The sequence below is a fragment of the Ascaphus truei genome, chromosome 2 (assembly GCF_040206685.1).
Source record: "Ascaphus truei isolate aAscTru1 chromosome 2, aAscTru1.hap1, whole genome shotgun sequence".
Classification (NCBI taxonomy): domain Eukaryota; kingdom Metazoa; phylum Chordata; class Amphibia; order Anura; family Ascaphidae; genus Ascaphus; species Ascaphus truei.
The window spans coordinates 112012671-112031499 of NC_134484.1; the positions used below are offsets into that span (position 1 = coordinate 112012671).

The 18829-nt window shown below is 37.9% G+C and overlaps 1 protein-coding gene across 3 annotated transcripts in view; it reads left to right on the plus strand.

The window, feature by feature from the left end:
- Positions 1 to 18829, plus strand: part of PLAG1 (PLAG1 zinc finger) — a 34261-nt gene that overhangs the window by 6269 nt on the left and 9163 nt on the right. For 2 of the 3 annotated variants that reach the window (XM_075584184.1, XM_075584201.1), the window contains exon 2: positions 18320 to 18458. The gene's annotated coding sequence lies outside the window, so the exon portion shown is untranslated. The remainder of the gene's footprint in view (positions 1 to 18319; positions 18459 to 18829) is intronic. The other variant, XM_075584194.1, reaches the window with a different exon arrangement.

Consider the following 18829-nt stretch of genomic DNA (forward strand, 5'->3'; position numbering starts at 1 on the left):
ACAAACTGGGAACAATTGTTTCTAATTTTCTTCCATCAATTCTAGATTTGCACTTAAGCTATACATGATCAAAATAAATCATATTCTGTGTCTGAGTTGAAGTAATTTCTAGTTTTTCTGTTGTGTTCTTATTTAGTAGATTGCTAGCTTGATAATGTGTCCTGAAAGAATATTACTTAAAGCTGCAATTCCTACTCCCAGAAGACTGAATTTAACTTTTCTATAATGTTAATATCTTGCCAGCATGTCCTGCTCATGATTTTTAAACACAAAAACAATTTTTCCTACTCTGTAGCTTCTGATGTTACCATGGTAACCTTTAGAGTACACTGGGCTTTGGGGTGAGCTCCATTTTAATCTCCCGAATATTTAATATGTCGACCGCTTGTAGCTCGTGAACGGAGCATCAGATTTAAAAATAGTTAGAAAGTGCAAGCTCTTACCTTTCCTCACACCCTCCTCCTCTTCCCCCCACCCCAGCGTCAATGTGCATTCATATTTGGAGTACTCCAGGAATCATCCCAGACACTGCCATAATATCCCATATGGCCAGTTTGTGAGCATGAAGTGAAACGGCTTCATTACAAATTATTTTAAAGCAGAGGCAGAAATTTTAGAACAGAGATTTAAAGTAATCCACCCCAAAAGCTGATAGGAGTTTCACTCATATCATGTTCTGCATTTCCTTCCTTTTTTTTTTCTTTCTAGTGTTAAAATACATTAACTTCTTAATTTCTAGCTACTTGGGTTACCTTCATACTGCAATGGGCTCTGTGGAGAGCTTTTTTTTTTTTCCTGCTCCCGGACACTTAATATTATAAAGGCTTATCTTCCCTGAACAAAGTATCAGTGTAAAAATGAAAACCGCCTTGGAAATGGTAAGAAGAGGTCTCCTCCGTAAGTAATGGCTTGCAACAAAATGGTGGTCAGCTCAGTCTGCTGCGTTTTAAGAGAAAAGTATGATCCAAGAGTGCGAAAACACATTTTGGAGAGATGTTTGAAGTTGGTACTACTTTTACTTAAACCTAAAATTTTTAAGAAGGCAAAGGATGTTCCTAGTTTCTTTACCACTTTTAGCCAATCTGGTGTAACAGATAATGAACAAACCTTAGGCTTTAATGCAAATCGACCGTGGATTGGTGAACAACATAGGCAAATCGCCCAGGATATTTTTCAGGGAAACCAATAACTTGAAACACATGCTAGCTCCCAGAATGCTTAAACATCCACAGATATCTGGACCACAGATGGATACGTTTCTTAGGACGCCCATTGGGAACTATACCTGTGGGAATTGTAAAATGTGTAAACATGTTGCCAGAGATCAATTTATTTTATCTCCTTGTGTACAACATAATGGAGATAAAGGGATTCATTCATTATAACTCAGTTGTTGTTTTTTTATTGTATAGATAATAACTTCCCATGTGAGCTTGAATATATTGGCAAAGCGATATGCTGTATAAAGATTGGGACGAGGAAAATGCTGCTAAATTAGTTCTGAGATGGAAAGCAGTTGTATATATGTATGTACGCACGTTATGGAGAAACACCATGGGAATAGTCCTAAAAAGGTTTCTAAGCCACCTAGAGGACGAGATAGGGATAAGTTGTTACAGATGGATCGATCATTTACAGATCAGGATGCCCGAAGGTTTACATTTTCGATTTAATTTGTTAATGAGTTTTGATTAATACAAAATTCTTATTAAAAAATAAATTATGAACAGTAAATAATGTTTAGCATCTGATATTTACAATGTATGCTAAGAGATAATGGGGAGGGTTTCAGACATGTCAGACGTGATTTTCATTTGCAATATTTACAAATAAATGAATAAAATATTCTAACGGTGCAAATTCAATCTTATATTCTAAAATGTTTAGTTATTGTCCTTAAATATTTAGGGATAGATTATTCATGGATATAATTAAAGGAAGGCTTTCAATTTTGTTTGAATTGATTAGAAATGTATTTTATGTATATATGACCGACCCCCTGGTGATGTGATTTTTATGAAATGCGTTGAGATCGGTGATGGTATTGGTACGCTTGACTTCCGCCTCTGCTTTGTGTGCTTGGTACCAACGACCTGGGGGCTGATACTGGAAGATGCACAGGGAAATGCCGCAGGACAAAGGACATCTGAGTCCCCACATTGGGCTATTGGTGACTTGCCCATCACACAGCAGAGATTTGTGTTTAATGTGTCTCTTATTACACCTTAATCAGTATAACTCCAATTTGATTCTGACATGTTTGTTTTGGGTTTGTCCAGTCCTATATTTAAATAAAAGACCATACGTACTTCTGTGCAATAGCAAACTTTTTGGTTTACCGCTTTAAACAAAAGAAATATATTCAAGTTTTAAGCCAAAGTGTAAAATAAATACAAATACAATACAAGTGAAAAATTGTACTGCAACTAATTTCAAAGGTGCACGGAGTTTGTTAATAATGATCCTGATGTGTAGATATCAGATTTCTCTTTGATGTTGTTCAGTTTGGAATATTCTGTGCGTTTCTCCTGCAATTTTTCTGCTCTCCCTGGATCTGCTATGCTTGCAGAAGTTCAACATGTTGCATCACACTGACTGCTATCTCATTGGTGCAGGCAGTGTGCGAGATGACATTTGTAACATTGTTGCCAATATGGACCTATTGGATACCAGTATGTTCTTGTAATTTGACACTTCTGCAAACATGGCAGTTCCAGAGAACAAGGGAAATAAATACAGTGCAGTTACAGTAGAAGATAAAGGGCAACAATTATTTTGTCGGATTAAGTTTTGCTACTAGTGCTACTTCTCATGTGGATTCCTATAATACAGGGGTTTTCAACTCCAGTCCTCGACACCTTCTTTCTCACCTTACCCCCCCCCCCCCCCTCCCAAAAAGGTCAAGTTTTAAGGCTATCCCTGTTTCAGCACAGGTGGCTCAGTCAAAGACGGCGCCGCCTGTGCTGAAGCTGGGGTATCCTGATAACCTGACCCGTTGGGGGATGTCTTGAGGACTAGAGTTAAGAGCATCTGCTGTAATACAATCCATGCTGTAATCTCTGTATTTTAGAGTGAAATATTGTGGTTGCCATTTTAATACTGTGACTGAATCAACACAATGATATCCATAGGTACTGAGGTTGATTTGCTGTTTTTGGTTAGCACTAAATGCTCGTGGTGATTCTCAAAATATACCTCTTGATTCAGGGAATTATTCTTGTTTTTGTATTGGGGGTTTTACTAATCCTTTTTAAAAGAGTGCTGCCATGTTCTGTGGTGTTGTCCGAAAATACAATTGCTTCAAAACCAGACCTATGTATTAGTCCCAGCCACTTCTCTGGCCCTAATAGGATCAAAAATATTCTTATGACAACCGCTTTAATTTGTAATAAAAGTCCAATCTACCTCCACCTGCCTGACACAAAAAAATTAATGTTTTTAATCTTAAGCATTTTGCTCTTACAGATATTTTTAAGTTATAATGTCTGTTTTTTGGCTAACCATACTTATTAAAAAATTTTTTTTTTAAATGTGCAACACCTTTTTACTGTTGACAGAAAATAGCTTTTGTTGAACAGTAAGCTGATACAAAAAGGAGGAGTTAGAGAAAATGAACTTCCCAAGTCTCCGCTTGAAAGAAATGTAACCTATTTAAAATGCATTCAGCCATCTGATTTTTGTATAAAAAGGCATAAATCAACCCCTTAAACACACGCATTGGTATGTTTTGGTCTGAAAAAGGACTGCATCTTTGTGTCACTGCGGTCAGTTTATTTCTTCAATACACCAAAATCTATTAAAGAAATGATCTGTACGTTTGAGCCAAATAATCCTGAATGAATTTTGTCCTCCTGTTGTATAGCATGCAGACTAACTTTAGATACATTTAAAACCAAAGACAACATAAAACACAGACAAAGCTCAGTGCACATCCAGTAAAACTTATACACGGTACAGTGCCTAAATATACATGTATAGATAACTAATAAATAAAATGGTCTTTTAGTTTAACATTTTGGCCAAATTGTTGTAAGCCCCATAGCCAACTGCACGGCAGACCACGTTTCAAGGGTCCCTAACACTAATATAGATTCTTAATAACCTGTGCATTGCCAGGAAGAATGATTTATAATCTGTCAAAATTAGTTGCAAAGTTCTAAGTCTGATTGAAGCTTTTAATAACCTGTACATTACCAGGAAAAGCACTCTATTAGATTTGTCACAATCACACTGTATGCAAGCAAGTTCCCTGAGAGTGGGAGATGCCATGGAGTGAGCTTTTAACCATTTAAATGTGGGAGAGAGTGAGTGTTGGGGACCCTTGAAACGTGGTCTGCCGTGCAGTTGGCTCAGGGGCTTACAACAATTTGGCCAAAATGTTAAACTAAAAGACCATTTTATTTATTAGTTATCTATACATGTATATTTAGACACTGTACCGTGTATAAGTTTTACTGGATGTGCACTGAGCTTTGTCTGTGTTTTATGTTATGTCTTTGGTTTTAAATATATATATTGCCATGCTCAGTAGCACTCCTCTGCGAAACGTATATGCTTATATATATGTTGTGGTTATTTTGGGTGTTCAATATGAGCTTGTAGGTGTTCTGTATGTTTTGTAACTTTAGATACATAATAAACTTCACACTATCCCAAAAGGTTTTTCTTGGTGGCGAATTCCTGAGTAGTAGTACCATCTTGGTGGCAGTGATGTGCTTACAGGTGAGATCTTGGTGACAGATTCATGAAGAGGAAAAAAAAAAAAAGATGTCAAGATTAAGAATTTGAATTAATTTTGAATGGGTGTTGAATTTTTTTAATTGATTTTGTTTTTAATATAGCTGTTTCTACTTACAAGTTAATGGAAGACAGAAATACCAGATTGATTTGAAGGTGGTTCTATAATGTAATTAGTGATAATTTTAAAAGAAACATTTGGGTGTTTTGTTTTTTAACCAGACCCTTTTGTTTTTTTTTTTTTTGTTTTTTAAGGCTTTCTATAGTTTTGTCTGAGTAAATCTAAAACAACTCCGAAATCTCAAATTACAATGTTTACAAACATTTTCAAGCCAAAGTTAAAACCATGAAAATTGGAAGGTATAAAAAAAAAAAACGTATGCGTGAGTAATATGTATGTGTGTATCTCTTTACAACATGAAAGAAAATGTGGTTAACAAGAAACAAAATGTATTTTTTTTTTTTAGGGGTTGCCTTCTTTTTCTCACTTTAGAACAGTTTAACATTTTAAAAGCTATTGGCTTGTTACCCCAAATTAGAGCGAGACATTGTATTCCAGTGCTGTGAGGTCCCCCCCCTCATCGTGCAGTGAAAAGTAGCTTCACTCTGCTCTGTCACGCTATCAGAAACAGGGACGGAATAACATTTCCCATTTGAATCTGGGTTGGTTAGTAGCTCTTCTCTAAATGACCCTGCTCCAACATTAAGCAATCTGTGACCATTTAAGACGCACAGGGGCTTGTTTGCTCATTCGTCATTACCCATTAAGGTCAACTGGGCTTTCTGTGCAGTAGTGCAGTAGCCACACTATCACAGTTTACCGACTAAGCCCCAAGGCTTTTTCTTAGATTATAGAGATGACACCCAAAACATTATTGATTATTTAATCACCTGCCTGCTTATTTACACACTTGCTCCAAATGCCAAAGGACACAAGCTACTGCTTTTTGAAAGACCTTGATTGGCTTGCACCACAAAATAACATGGCGTCCTGCGTTGCATTTCCTTTAAGTAGACGGCCTCTGGGCTTATTTATATATAGATAGAGATAGCAAACGGTTGCCTCTAAAGTGTAACTTGAAGGGATCACCACTAGAAAACAAATTGATACACTTTAGTGCATTGTTGATTAAATATTTTCTATTAAGTAATAGAAAAATAGGCATTTGTTTATCCGTTACAAAAACTAATACTAAATCACATACAGTAGGGTTGGGAAGTCGCATCTTTTAAGTTGTAGTTTATAAATGGTAAGCAACTTATTAGTATGGAAGGGACTTGTTTAATGTGACATTTTGTATTGTAATTACAGTTGTTTAGAACAAGATGTAGTGCATAAAGCAAACGTTCACACAGCCTGTGCCCTCTTCACTTTTAGTTTGAATGCAGAAGTACAGCTCATTCACTGTCATTACAAATAAATGTTGGACAAAGCTTTCCTAGTCAATGAAATTGTTACTACTGACACAGTGTCACAGGGGATTCACCACATTTCTTTTGGAGCTTGTATTTAGTGACTCTTGAATTGGCCATATTGTTACAAGTCATTGTTTTGGGGGGGTTTTATGGGCACTGAGTGTTTTTACCTCAAAAGTGAAAGGAAATCACATTTTCTCTAAGTACAGTACTTTCTGTTGGCAAACATTCGCTAGTCCCCTGTATTTTCTAAGTGTTCACGTTTGACCTACATGTGTATGTACATGGATCAAAGATCTGCAGACTTTGTTTTTTTTTTTTATTTGTTTGTTTTTACCTTTAAAATAAATGTGTTGGGGAGGAGAGACTTTGTATCTTCAGAACATTAGTGCTTCACATCTACAAACCAAAAATAAAAGTGACAAAAGGGTAGGTAATTGAAGCCTAACAAGCTGACTCTTAGTATAACAATATAAGCACATTCCAAGCGTGGTAATGTATAGTTCTGATGCAGCTGTCCCTTAAAGCCTTTTTTTTAAAAGTAGGTTGCAAGTTGGAGTTACTCAAATCTATTACTTTTAGCCCCACAACTTGAATGACTTTAAAGATATGTGGTTTTAACTGTTTTTCATTATATGTGAGAAACATGGATGATAAAGCAATTGACCATTTAAACAAGCAGAATTTGTTTTCATATTTCTTTCCCCCCCCCCTCATTAACAGCCTATATGTCTGTTAATTAAGAATGTGATAGTATTTATGTAAAGTGTTTGTTAGATCTATATATAGATCTGTGTTTCCATGGTGCTAAAACTATTGTCATATTTTCACTTTGGTTTGTATTAGTGTACTTGTTTGTGTATGTATTGTGTTCCTAACCATTTCGATTTGTCACTTGCTAAGGGTTTTATTTTTTTTCTCCTTTCTGTCAAGATGCATCATATTTTGTATTGATATCAAATTAGTACATCTTACATAAGCCATACTCTACCTTTTGAAACCCACTCTTTCTGTAATATGACATTCTCGCCAATACAGAGTTTTGCTGACGCCAATTCGATATAGTATCTTTAAAAAGAATGTATTCATCTTTACTACAAAAAGATTCTTGACCGTTTTTATTGAATGTATAATGCTGGTTATTGTGATTGGTTAATGTACACATTGCATTAAATTTGTTTGCATATAATATATGTACAATCAGTTTATGCATTTCTACAAAAAAATAAAAAACTATATAATCAGGTGATTAAATGCCAAATAACTTTTTGTAGTCTTTAAAGAATTTTAAGAAGGACTCCGATTTGTAATATGGATCTTGAACAGTGCACGGTGCTGGCACAGTCAGATCTATTTTTAATATATAAATAAGTTGGTTTTATAGCGATATCTAATCTATTTGCCCATTGCACACTTGGAAATCGTGCATGACTGCAAGCAAATGACCATCTTGTAAGATTAGGAGGATTTCATATTAGAAAAGGCTTTCTCATATGAAGCATTTTGTTCTCGGGACGACTCGAATAAATATATTATGCGTTATCGGCAATAATACGATTCTTTGGTTACTTTAATTGCCAAAGTAATAGTGTGACTTTGTATTGATGAGGACAAGGCGTTAAACGTGTGTCATTGAATGTATTACATCCTTATGAAAACTTTGCTTGATGCCTCCTTTCAACCTTTTTGTGAAAACCACTTTGGATGCAGCTTTAAGCAGCAAAACATTAAAAAAAAAAAAAAAAAAAGATTGTTCAACTAAATCGGTCTGTAGTATTAGATAATACTGTCTGAATTTTTTTTTTTTAACAACTAATGCTAGTTAAAATTTTGCTAATGTACTGATCATCCTTTTGGTTGTTATAGCAACCATTTAGAAAGTCCTATCCATTTCCTCTTTTGGAATAGGCTCTGCACACTTTTTTATTATTATTAATAGCACTCTGCCCTTTGGCAACAAAGTATCATAAACAGATATTTTGCTGTGTTCCAAACAGCACAGTCTATTCTGAAAGCTGTAACAATGTTTTATTTAATAATATAATGTTGCATATCAGCTGCAGCATTTCACAGACTACAGCAGGGGGCGGGAGATTTTCTGGGTGGGGCGTGGTGCTCAGAGGCCCTATGCTCTTCCCCAAAGCATTTAAATTTAAATGCCATAGGACCCTCCCCCCCCCTTACCTCGCGTGACCTGCAGCATCATTTGACGCCAGCAACGCAATGTCACGTCAAACCTGCAGCATAATTTGATGCCGCATTGCCATGGAGACGAGCCTGACGCCGGTAGAGTCAAGGTAAGTTGATGTTGCAGAGGCCTCACGCAATGAATGCCTTGGGGAAGAGCGCGGTACCTCTGCAACGCCGCACACCCCTGTTCTACATGTCTGGGGGTATTATTTTTTTTTAAGCAGATTTCAATCTGAGTATTTGTTTTTGAACTCTGTTGTAAATGTATTCATGTCAGTAAAAGCAAAGTGATATTACATTGTTTTATATGGGCAAGCCCACTTTTTATAAATATTATATTGCAGCTAACATTAGTAGACTCACATCTTGGCCTGTGAATCCACACACTAAATGCTTAATAAATATATAATCACGTACAGTTTTACCTTTTTTAGACATCTATTTTATTTGGGCTATTGGAAAAATATATGATTTTAAGCTGAAGGCCACCCACAAACAAAACACACTCTGATATGGGACAAAAGGCGCTTGCAGCATAGCGAAGATTTACCACTTTATTTATTTTAAATCAAACTTTATTCTGGTTTTGTCCACCAGGGCATTCCCAGAAGTGACCCAAATATCAAATCTTCCAAATTTGTTCAGAAAATCTAAACCTCAGTGTTTTACTTCCTTGCTTTACCAATGTCTTTCTCACTTTAGGCTGTTTGGTAACATTTTTTCGCTAAGACTTGTGTGCTGTGTGTGAAATGGTAACTGAACTACGTATTAAGATAGTGGTAATAATGGTAGTGGTAGAAAAGTGAAAAACGTTTGCAGACCAGGAGAACATTGCTTAATTGTTCTCACAACTTTACTATGGAAGAGGGCTAAAAGACATATTTTTATATTTAAATTGGTTATTTTCCAGGTTCCTCTGGTGTGTTCAGTTATCTTACCCCGTGCAGAATAGTGGGACCCTCTACCAAATTGGTGTCTCTCTCATACCCAATTTTAAGGGTATGCATTATATCGCCTAATGGCTACATTTACAAGCAATGTGACCTTTTGCACAAATGTCACTTAATTTACAGAAAAAGTGTAAAAATGTTTGCTAAGCACTTTTTAGTCAGATGACTGATTAATGTCTAGGAGAGCGAGAAATCCCAATTTTTCATTTAGCTGTTATCCCGTGGAATCCTTGAATCACATTTGTCACCTTTTTTTTTTTTTTTTTTTTTTTTTGTTATGCATGGATTAGATGATCCACGTACAACCCATATAATTACATGAACACACTGTGCATTTGCCATAGCATGGAAACAATCAATATACCTCCCATACTGGAGAAAATTTAGAAACTTTAAACACCAGTGAGACATTTGAAGGTGTCTAGAAATTCTGGTGGTTCTGTCATTGACACTAGGACTCTTCTCAGGCCGCGCTTATAGCGACGTCACGGCAAAACAAATGTATTGACGCCATCGCGTGCGCTTATAGTACGAGCAGCGCGCCGGCGTTCTCGCGATCGCTGGAAGTCACTTCAATTTGATTTTTCCTGCGACCGTGGCGTCGGCGTCACCGACACTAAAGTGCGGCCTCCCTATACTCACTGCTTGAGAATTTCAAAAACAAAAAAGTGTACTTTCATGTTTTCCAAAGTCTGCCTTCAATTTTTAAGTGTAGCGCAACAAAGATCTAAAAATTGCCATTATTTCAACACTCGGGCGAACTTTTCAGCCATCTCTACCCAGTATGGACAATTAGAATGTTTTCTTTCCTGAAATAGAAATCCCACTTGTGAGCACATTCACATGTCTCTGACAGGTCTGCAACACTGCCTTTCCCCATTATTTCTTGGCATCCAATGCTTCCACTGCAACCAGGGATTCTGGGTAATATCATGCAAATGAATACACAGTGTTACCTTTTGCATCGTGTCAATTTTAACATGGATCCCTATAAACGTATGCCTGTCGTATTACAGCGTTTCCAGCACAGCCTGGGTTAAAGAATTGCATAGCCAGTAAACCTACTCTTGGGTAGCTATTTTGACCTTTTGGGTTTCATCAGTGTGAGGTTGGCTTTGCAATGTGAAGCTTGGAGGGGCTACAACCCGACATGAAAGGAAAGCACATTTCAAAGGGCAGTCTTTCCAAGTACGAAAGTGGACTTAGGACAATGGTATGTTTAATGGTTCAATGCAGCTGACCAAATCAAACAGAAGTAGTTTTACGTTTCCAGTGTAAACCAGAGCGTTTGGATGGGTTTTACAGTCTTTCTTGTATTTTGATGATGAGACCATTTGTCAGTTTTCAAAACGAGAGCTTTGTCTGTCTATTTTTCGTATTGTAATTATGAAGCCATTCATAATCCAACAGATAAACAAACATAAGTACTTGATATGCTTAAATTAGTTAGACCTGGAGAAAGAAGAATGCATAGGCCTATTTAACAAACTGCAACAATGAAAGAAAAACTGCTACGTGGGACTACCCCTTTAAACTGTGTTTGGGTATGTACCATATGCACCTTCCGACTCGTCTTTCCAGTACATAAATGTGGTGTATGCAGAGAATTTTCTTGTGTAAATTGGATGTTTCCTGTAGACTTCATACAATGCGTTTGTTGCATTTCACTATGCAGCATTTTGATCAGTTTTGGCTTTTGTTGCCAGATGAATACGCTGAAACATTTTACAAACTGGTAGGAATTAGAATGTTAGTGGAAAAATAAATGTTATAACAACATTGAAAGGAGCAATTTATTCTTTTTGTATTGCTGTTTAATGTAGATGTGAAGCAGGGGGTCTCCGGAGCTGAGCCCCAATAATTTCAGCCCCGGGGACTCCCTGCTTCCTGAGATGGGTAGCTCCAAAGGGTTTTCCGGTATCTTAGCAAAGTTTAAAGCTCCCCTGTCATGTAGACCAATGGTGATTTGGTTACGGGCGTCTCGCCGCGACCAGATCTCTGCCGGCATTCAGACGCAGAGGGACCAGCAGCCGCTTCGCCAAGATAAGTGGGTTTAGGGTAGTGTGTACGGCCGGCAAAGAGAGAGGTCCCTGTGGCAAGGTGAGGTCATGGCTAAACGCCGGAGGAGATACCAAATGCCCTTGAGCGGGTCATGCCTTCCTATTGGCCCACAGGGCGTGGGAGCTTTGGAACTCCGCCATTACGTGAACCATGCTAGTGGAGCGGCTACCGGAAGCAAGGGGTCCTCGGAGCTGAAATTAATGGGGTTCCGGTCCAGAGATCCCCCTGCCTCAATTCTCAGTTCAATTCATCAAATTCAGGCTCTCTTCTTTAACTAGACACATTAAACCATTGTTCACGTTTTGGATGCTCTTTGTCATCCATGTGTTGCCAAAAGTATATTCCATTTTTCTTTTTAAAGGAAAATCAATCTAACATAAAGGTGTTCTGGAATACGTATCAAGGCTGTATACAAATTTTCATGACATTTAAAGTGACAGTCACATGGTGCAGGTCAAAAAGAAAAGAGTGGAACAGCTTGTAATTGGCTGTCTTAAAAAGATTGCACCACCTTAAAATAGCATTGCCCTGCCCACTTAAAAAAAATTAATCCACATTCGGGTCTCTGGAACTTAACCGTACTAGTCCAAGTTCTGTGATTTGGTTCCTGAGGTACACAGAGGAAGTTACTGGCTTTAAATATCCTTCCAGGCAAATAGGAAGCCACATCATGATCGGTCACATCTTCCTTTTGGATAGCCATTTAAATCTCCTTTGAAAATCAGAAAGTTATCTTTGCCAGGGAATATCTTGGGGACTGGGAGATTCCTGGAGCTGAAGATGGCACGTTTCAGCTCTGGAGGCCCATCCGTTCTTATTGTGTAAATAAATGCAGAATAGTAAGGAGTGATTGCTACTTTAATGTAACTGTTTTTTCTTGTTTGTAACTTGTAAGACATGTACATTTATTTGTTTAAATAGAAATGTCTGGATAGAAAGCAATCTGTTGCCCAAAAAGTTTAACTCGCTATGTTTTCTCATTTTCTATTTTGAAAAAATTGCATTTGAACAGTGTTTTTGAAGTTGCTTATCCCCTTGAAATACTTTAATTTTTGCCTTTTATAGATCTCTGTGGCACCTGCTTATGGACAGATTGTATATTTTTCTCCACAGCAAGTGTTTTATAGCAAATGCTCCTCGGATAATTAGCAAGTGGTACGAACAACAATGTCCTATTTACATAGTAGTTTTGTCAATACCTCGTTCACAAGTAAAGCCAAGGAAGATTCAGGTGTTTAGCGGTCGGCAAAAAAATTAGCGCTTTTATTTTATTTATTTTGAACTTGTTTTTCTTGCCGAGTAGCACCTGTCTTCTTGGGCATACGTTTTTCTGTCCACCACCTTCTCCTGTACAGTCTTCCCTTGTTTTATTAGATTATCAACCTCTTCTGGTCCTGACATATCTCTCCCTTTCTCATTGTTTCTTTATAAAATAGTTTGTTACCTTTGGAGCCACTTATTTCTTTAAACAGCATTTCCTCCTGCCCGTTTCATTTTTACTTTTTAATGCCACAGTTTCTTACATTTATGGTAATTTGTGACGATGCTCGTCTCCGATCAGGAAGCGGACCCGCAGGGCTGAGGTAAGGATGCAAATAAACCGACCAGAGCCCAGGGACAGAGTCCTGTAAGAGTATCTGTAGTCGGTAAGCAGGCAGGGGTCAGGGCTGGCGGCAGTGGTACAGAATCTAGGCAAAGGATCAGGGCATCAGCAAGGTCGGGGTCACGGTCCAGGGTCAGCAACGGGGAAATCCGATGAACAATGTAGCCACAGGGATAGGCACGCCACAGCAATAGGCAAGCCACGAGGAAAGCACAGGAAGTAAAAGCTCAGGAACTAGAGCCTGGAATGGCCAGGAACACAGCTAAACGCATACAATGGTGGGCGGGGACTGGAGTCACTAGCTGCTATTTAAGCCCAGGAAAAGGTGTAGCCAATAAAGCAAGCTACCAGTAACCAAAATGTCCACAGCAGCCAGGTAAGGACGGGTTCCAGCCAAAGCCTGGACTGGAACCCTTCCAGTAATACACAATAACCTACGCTGCTGATTTGATCCGTTCTTTTTTGATCGATCAACTAAATAGTTGCTATAGCTGGAACATGAATACATTACAAGGGTATGAAGCGTTTTATGCAGTAAGTATTGTATATATCTACATAACTGATTCATTTACAACGCAGGAGATTTTGAATGAAATGCTGCTTGAAGGTTCATCATTTTGCACTTTGTTCTGCAAGGTAGCGCCATATGGCTCCCATTGTGTTCTGGGCTGTCAGACTTGAAACATTGTTAAAATGCTGCTGTCTAGAGCGCTGTCAGAGTGCTGAGACTCCGAGTAATGCTGGGAACCAGACCTGGAGGGAGCCATGTCAGAGACCCTGAATACACGGAGCAACCTTATTACTGGTTTACAAGTTATTTTTATATTTAACCAACTACTTTTGAATGTTCAAGTATCATTCTACTTCTGTCCTGCTTTCAAAGGTGTTGCCCTTCATCACGTTGCAGGGGAGGATTATCAGGGATGCCTTTAGCTGCTAAAACATTCTTCCTCTCTTCCTGATCTGCACTATCAACCTGAAACCATAGATTGCAATCCTTGACTGGGAAGGTGCAATGCGCAGCAAATTTGTTCATGGGTGTATATCTTTTATGTAGTGCCCATAGTGTACTCGACACAAAAGAGACAATACAGGGCATTATAATACAAGTGCAACACATAAAATCAGGCCATAGGAAAATAGGAAAGGAAATCCCTGCCCTGAAGTGCTTACAGTATGTGATGGGGTATCCTGTTATTTACACAGGGCGTCTAATTGTGTTGGTTTTTTTTTATCTACAGCATACTCGGGCATGCCTCAGAATATCATAGCTACTCCACATGTTTTAATAGTAATGTTGGTGCATAATACGTCCGTATTCCTTGCCATTCTGCAAAAATGAGACCATTGAAGTCGTACAGATATAGGGGGACACATACATAAAAATATAGAAGCTAAAAAACAAATCTACCATGTGCAAAGTGTATATATAGTAAATCGAAAGTCATTAGTCATGTTTAAGAAGTATGGTTCTGAAAAACATCTTTGAATCTTTGCTGTTCCACATGAAATATGGCTCATTTATTTCCTCAATGGCATAGAATCCTATGGCTGCCGTAGGATTCTATTCCGTGAAGAAATGAGTAACAAAATAATGTTTTTCTACATCTGCTAGCTCGAGGATGAAAGCTTATTAAAATTGCTAATTGTCTGTTGTATAATATATTTTTTTTAATCTAAATATACCATTTGTGTGCATTGGAAGAAATTAGAGATGTTATGTTTGTATCTTCTCATATTTAGCTAGAAGCATTTTAACATCAACATTAAAAGGTGGTCTCCAAACTCTGCTCAGAGTCCTGAGGCCAAGTGTTTTATTTTTCTTTGGGGGGGGGTGGGGGCAAACAATACTACATTTTGTGTGTTTGCAAATGCATTGGTCATTCCTAAAGCCTTGTATGGCTGGTGGTCACTTGAGAAGAAGTTTGAGAGCACCTGCTCTACAAATTCAACTAAAAATAAACGTGGTGGATACAAATTTTGGAGTATGCAATACAGGTCAAACCTTTAATGTCTGATAGATATTAAATATTTTGCTGCATTTATCCTCACAGGCTTCGTAAAATACCAACAAATATCTTTGCAATCCTGACTTTTGAAATGTCGATGGTATTGGTAAGACGCATTAAAATTTTAATTTGTTCCCCCCCTTTTTTTTGTTATAAGTTAGTCCCGTAGCCAATTATCCACCTCGCTTGTTCTGCAAACTATACATGCATGTTATGATTTCAAATGGTTTGAGATTTGCTTTTATAGCAACTCAGTATATCACTGTAACATGACAGGTCCATGTTTTAACTAGTACATAGCCAGAGGCATCAACATGAAGAGATTAATTCTATTCCCTATCCATTTACATTGTTGACGTTCCCTCAAATGGAGAAGATTAATTAATATGGCCCTGAATAAAGGGGCAACAGGTGTCACGTCACAGAAATGGTCCAAGCACAAGTTAAAAGCCCAGTCGCACGTTGCTCATCACAATACTATACAACTTCACTATGTGAATAATATAATTGAGTTCCTTTAAAAGGGCATTCCTACCTAGAATCAATTTTTGTTGGCAGGGGTATGGTTAGTATGTTAATTAATTCTTTATTTTTTACACAACATTGGACAAGTGTAAGCATTTTTACATTTTGGTAATGTTTCCTGATCACATGACAAATGCTTTTGACTATTTTCTCCTTGGTTTTGTGGTTTGAGCAAAAGTTCACATTGCTCAGGAATGCGCATAAATAGATTTAAATGCAATATTTAATCCAGATTACTGCAACATTTAGCAATTTTTTGCCAGAATTTTGTGTAAAGGGCCGTGTGACCTCCCAGCGTTGTTCGAATGTTTCCATATGCTTCGTGACAATATTTTGCCTGGTTTGAGAAATATACAGGCGGTCCTCGGTTATCCATCAGATTGCGGATCCAATGTTAATCCGCGGCGGTGAGTGTCGGATAATTCGCTCAGCGGAGTTCATTATCTGGCGATGAATAACGGACCGCCCTATAACGAGGATACCTGTATATCTAATCAATATCCATCTCCAAGCAAATTGTTTATGCTTTTCCCTTTTTTGTTCCTTTTATTTTCTTCTTTTTAACAAAGGGGATTTATTTCATTTTTTTGTACGCTAGTAACATTGCTTTTTTATTTTATTCTTTTTGGTGGGTGCTTTTGTGACATTCCCGTGTGTGTGTGTGTGTGTGTGTGTGTGTGTGTGTGTGTGTGTGTGTGTGTGTGTACACATCTAAACCCTGCAGTCAAGTGCTTTCTTCCATTCAGCTGGGTCTGCCCTGTCAGAAGAGATAGAAGGGGGAGATGGGTGTGGACAGTTAGCCCTTCTCACACAGTGACATCCCACAAAACATTAGTTGATCATGTTCACAAACTGACTTAAAAATATGATTTCAAAATATACAGTATTTGAAATTGAAAGTAACGACTGGTGCTCTTAATTGGTCTGATTGGCAGCATCTTTGTGATCCATAGCAGAAGAGGAAACAAAGACCATGCCAACCTTGACTACGTGTATGTACTAGTTTTCAAAACAAGGTCACTGCCTTTTTGGAGTTATTGAATATGGTAAAAATAATGATGTATAATAGTCAAAACAAAACAAAACACAGCGCACAACGCTCATCGTGAATTAATAAAAAACAGTGTTTATAAAATAAGGAATTCAAGGTTCTGCGTACATCAGATAAGAGGTAAACAGGTACAAAAAGCTACAATGTAGCTGTTACCGCTCACTGCGACCAGGAACTTTGGAGAGATGATTTCATCAAGGGTCTTGCTTCATATCATGCAGCTTAGGCAAGGATAACAGCCGATGTACCCGTGTTCAAGCAGCTGCCTGGAATTCCTTGAAATATCTGATGTACGCAGAACCTTGAATTCCTTATTTTATAAACACTGTTTTTTTATTAATTCACGATGAGCGTTGTGCGCTGTGTTTTGTTTTGTTGTTTCTAGATACTCGGGGTCCTGGGCTACCCTATGTACAGCAGCAGACGCTCTCTTATTGATTGGTAACATAGGTTTATCATTATCATCACCCACTTACCACGTATTTGGTTTATTTTGGTGTATTAATATTCATTATCACATATACACATGGTTATAAGAATATTTTCCTTTGCGCACTTGTTTGCCAGGTTTATCACTATAATAGAAATAACAAACACATTATTTTAAGCCAATGTCCATTAGCTAAGAAGTCAAACAGTCCCTACAAAAAGGTGAGTATAGTTTCACTGGTTTAAAGCAGCAATACTGGTTTAATTTATTTTTAGTTTATCACAGGTTTGAACCAGGGGGTCTCCTGAGCTGAATTGTTAATTTCAGCTCTGGGGACCCCCTTCTTCCAGAGATGCCACTGTAGCGTTGCCGGTATCTCTCTACAGCCAGGGAACTGTGTGCCTAACGAAATGGCAGCGTTTAAATGTTCCCCGTCATGGAGGCCAACAGGAAGCCGTGATGTCATCCGGCTTCCCATTGGCCGGCGTGACCAACCCTTGAAATTCCACAGCGATACTGGCACCACGGTGGAGGTAAGTATCTCTGGAAGCAGGGATAAGCGTCACCAGAGCTAAAATTAAGTTAAGCTCAGGAGACCCCCTGCTTCAATGCTGTAATAAAACAAAAACACCTGTATTGCTGCTTTAACAACATACTTGTACACCTAAATGCTTAAAAACATGAAAATAGTATTTTGTGGGATGCTTATTATCTTTGTAAATACATGTTCTTGAATTAAACGTTTTTTGGTACCATTCGATATTTATATCTGAATAGAATAACTGTACATATTTTACATCGCAAGCAACAGATGCCATTTTTGAGTATCAAGAGGTCACCTAGTGTGGGCCTGTGACGGTTCTGCACTGAGAATCTTCTCGATTTACAAAGTTTACATTTCATAATCAAATGCAGTAGTATGACTACATACTACCACCAGTCACAAGCCTCCGTCATGTAGAAGGCCGACTAAAAGCCGCAAAAAAATTCCAGGGACTAGTCCCTCACCCCTCATTTAATGCCATAAAGGCACCTGTTACAGTATCAGGACTGTGGGTCACAGTAATGCGAGACCGTGACCCACAGTAATATTATACACTGTCATCTTGGAAGGTCTGGTATTGGTGTTTTTTGTTTGATAATTTTAAACTATATGCTACGTATAAGGACTTTTCAGATTGGAGGTGCGTAGAAATACTCTGTTTACGAACTCCCAGCGTTCATTTTCAAGGGGACTCCTTTTTTAAGGCATGTATTCGCACTAGCATTACTATCCCAGTCACTGATGGCAAAGGAACTGTATTAAATTCTCTAGAGTCTACTTCTTTCTCTCTTCTCCTTTTGTAGACCCACAGAAATGGAAAAGTCTAAAGTTTGGTTTCATCGAAGAAGAGCTAACGGGACTGGTTAAGACCAGAATCTGAAAGACGACTATTGGACCTACCACCAGGTGTGAACTAAACGGACTCTACCAAATTACACTTAAGTATGATTCATTTTCTTTTTAATGTATTTTTTTAAATTACCATTTATCAAATTAATATGACTGCAATGCAGCTCAGTGTGAAAGCATCAAAATGCAATGTAGTGTGACCTTTTCTGCACTACGTTTAACTTTTTAATTTGGAATGTAGTGAATGGGGAGATGTATAAATTAATATTATAGCAATGATTGTACAACCAAGTGGTAAAACATTATTTAAACTTCTTCTAGAAATCATTTCAACCCATTTCTTATAAATGGCCATTTCTTATAAATGGCCATTTCTTTGCAGTCAAACACATTGCCCGTTCATATATCTACTTTTATTCTTGTTCCTTGTAGATTCAGTACTATATAGCTTTTTACCTTTTCAC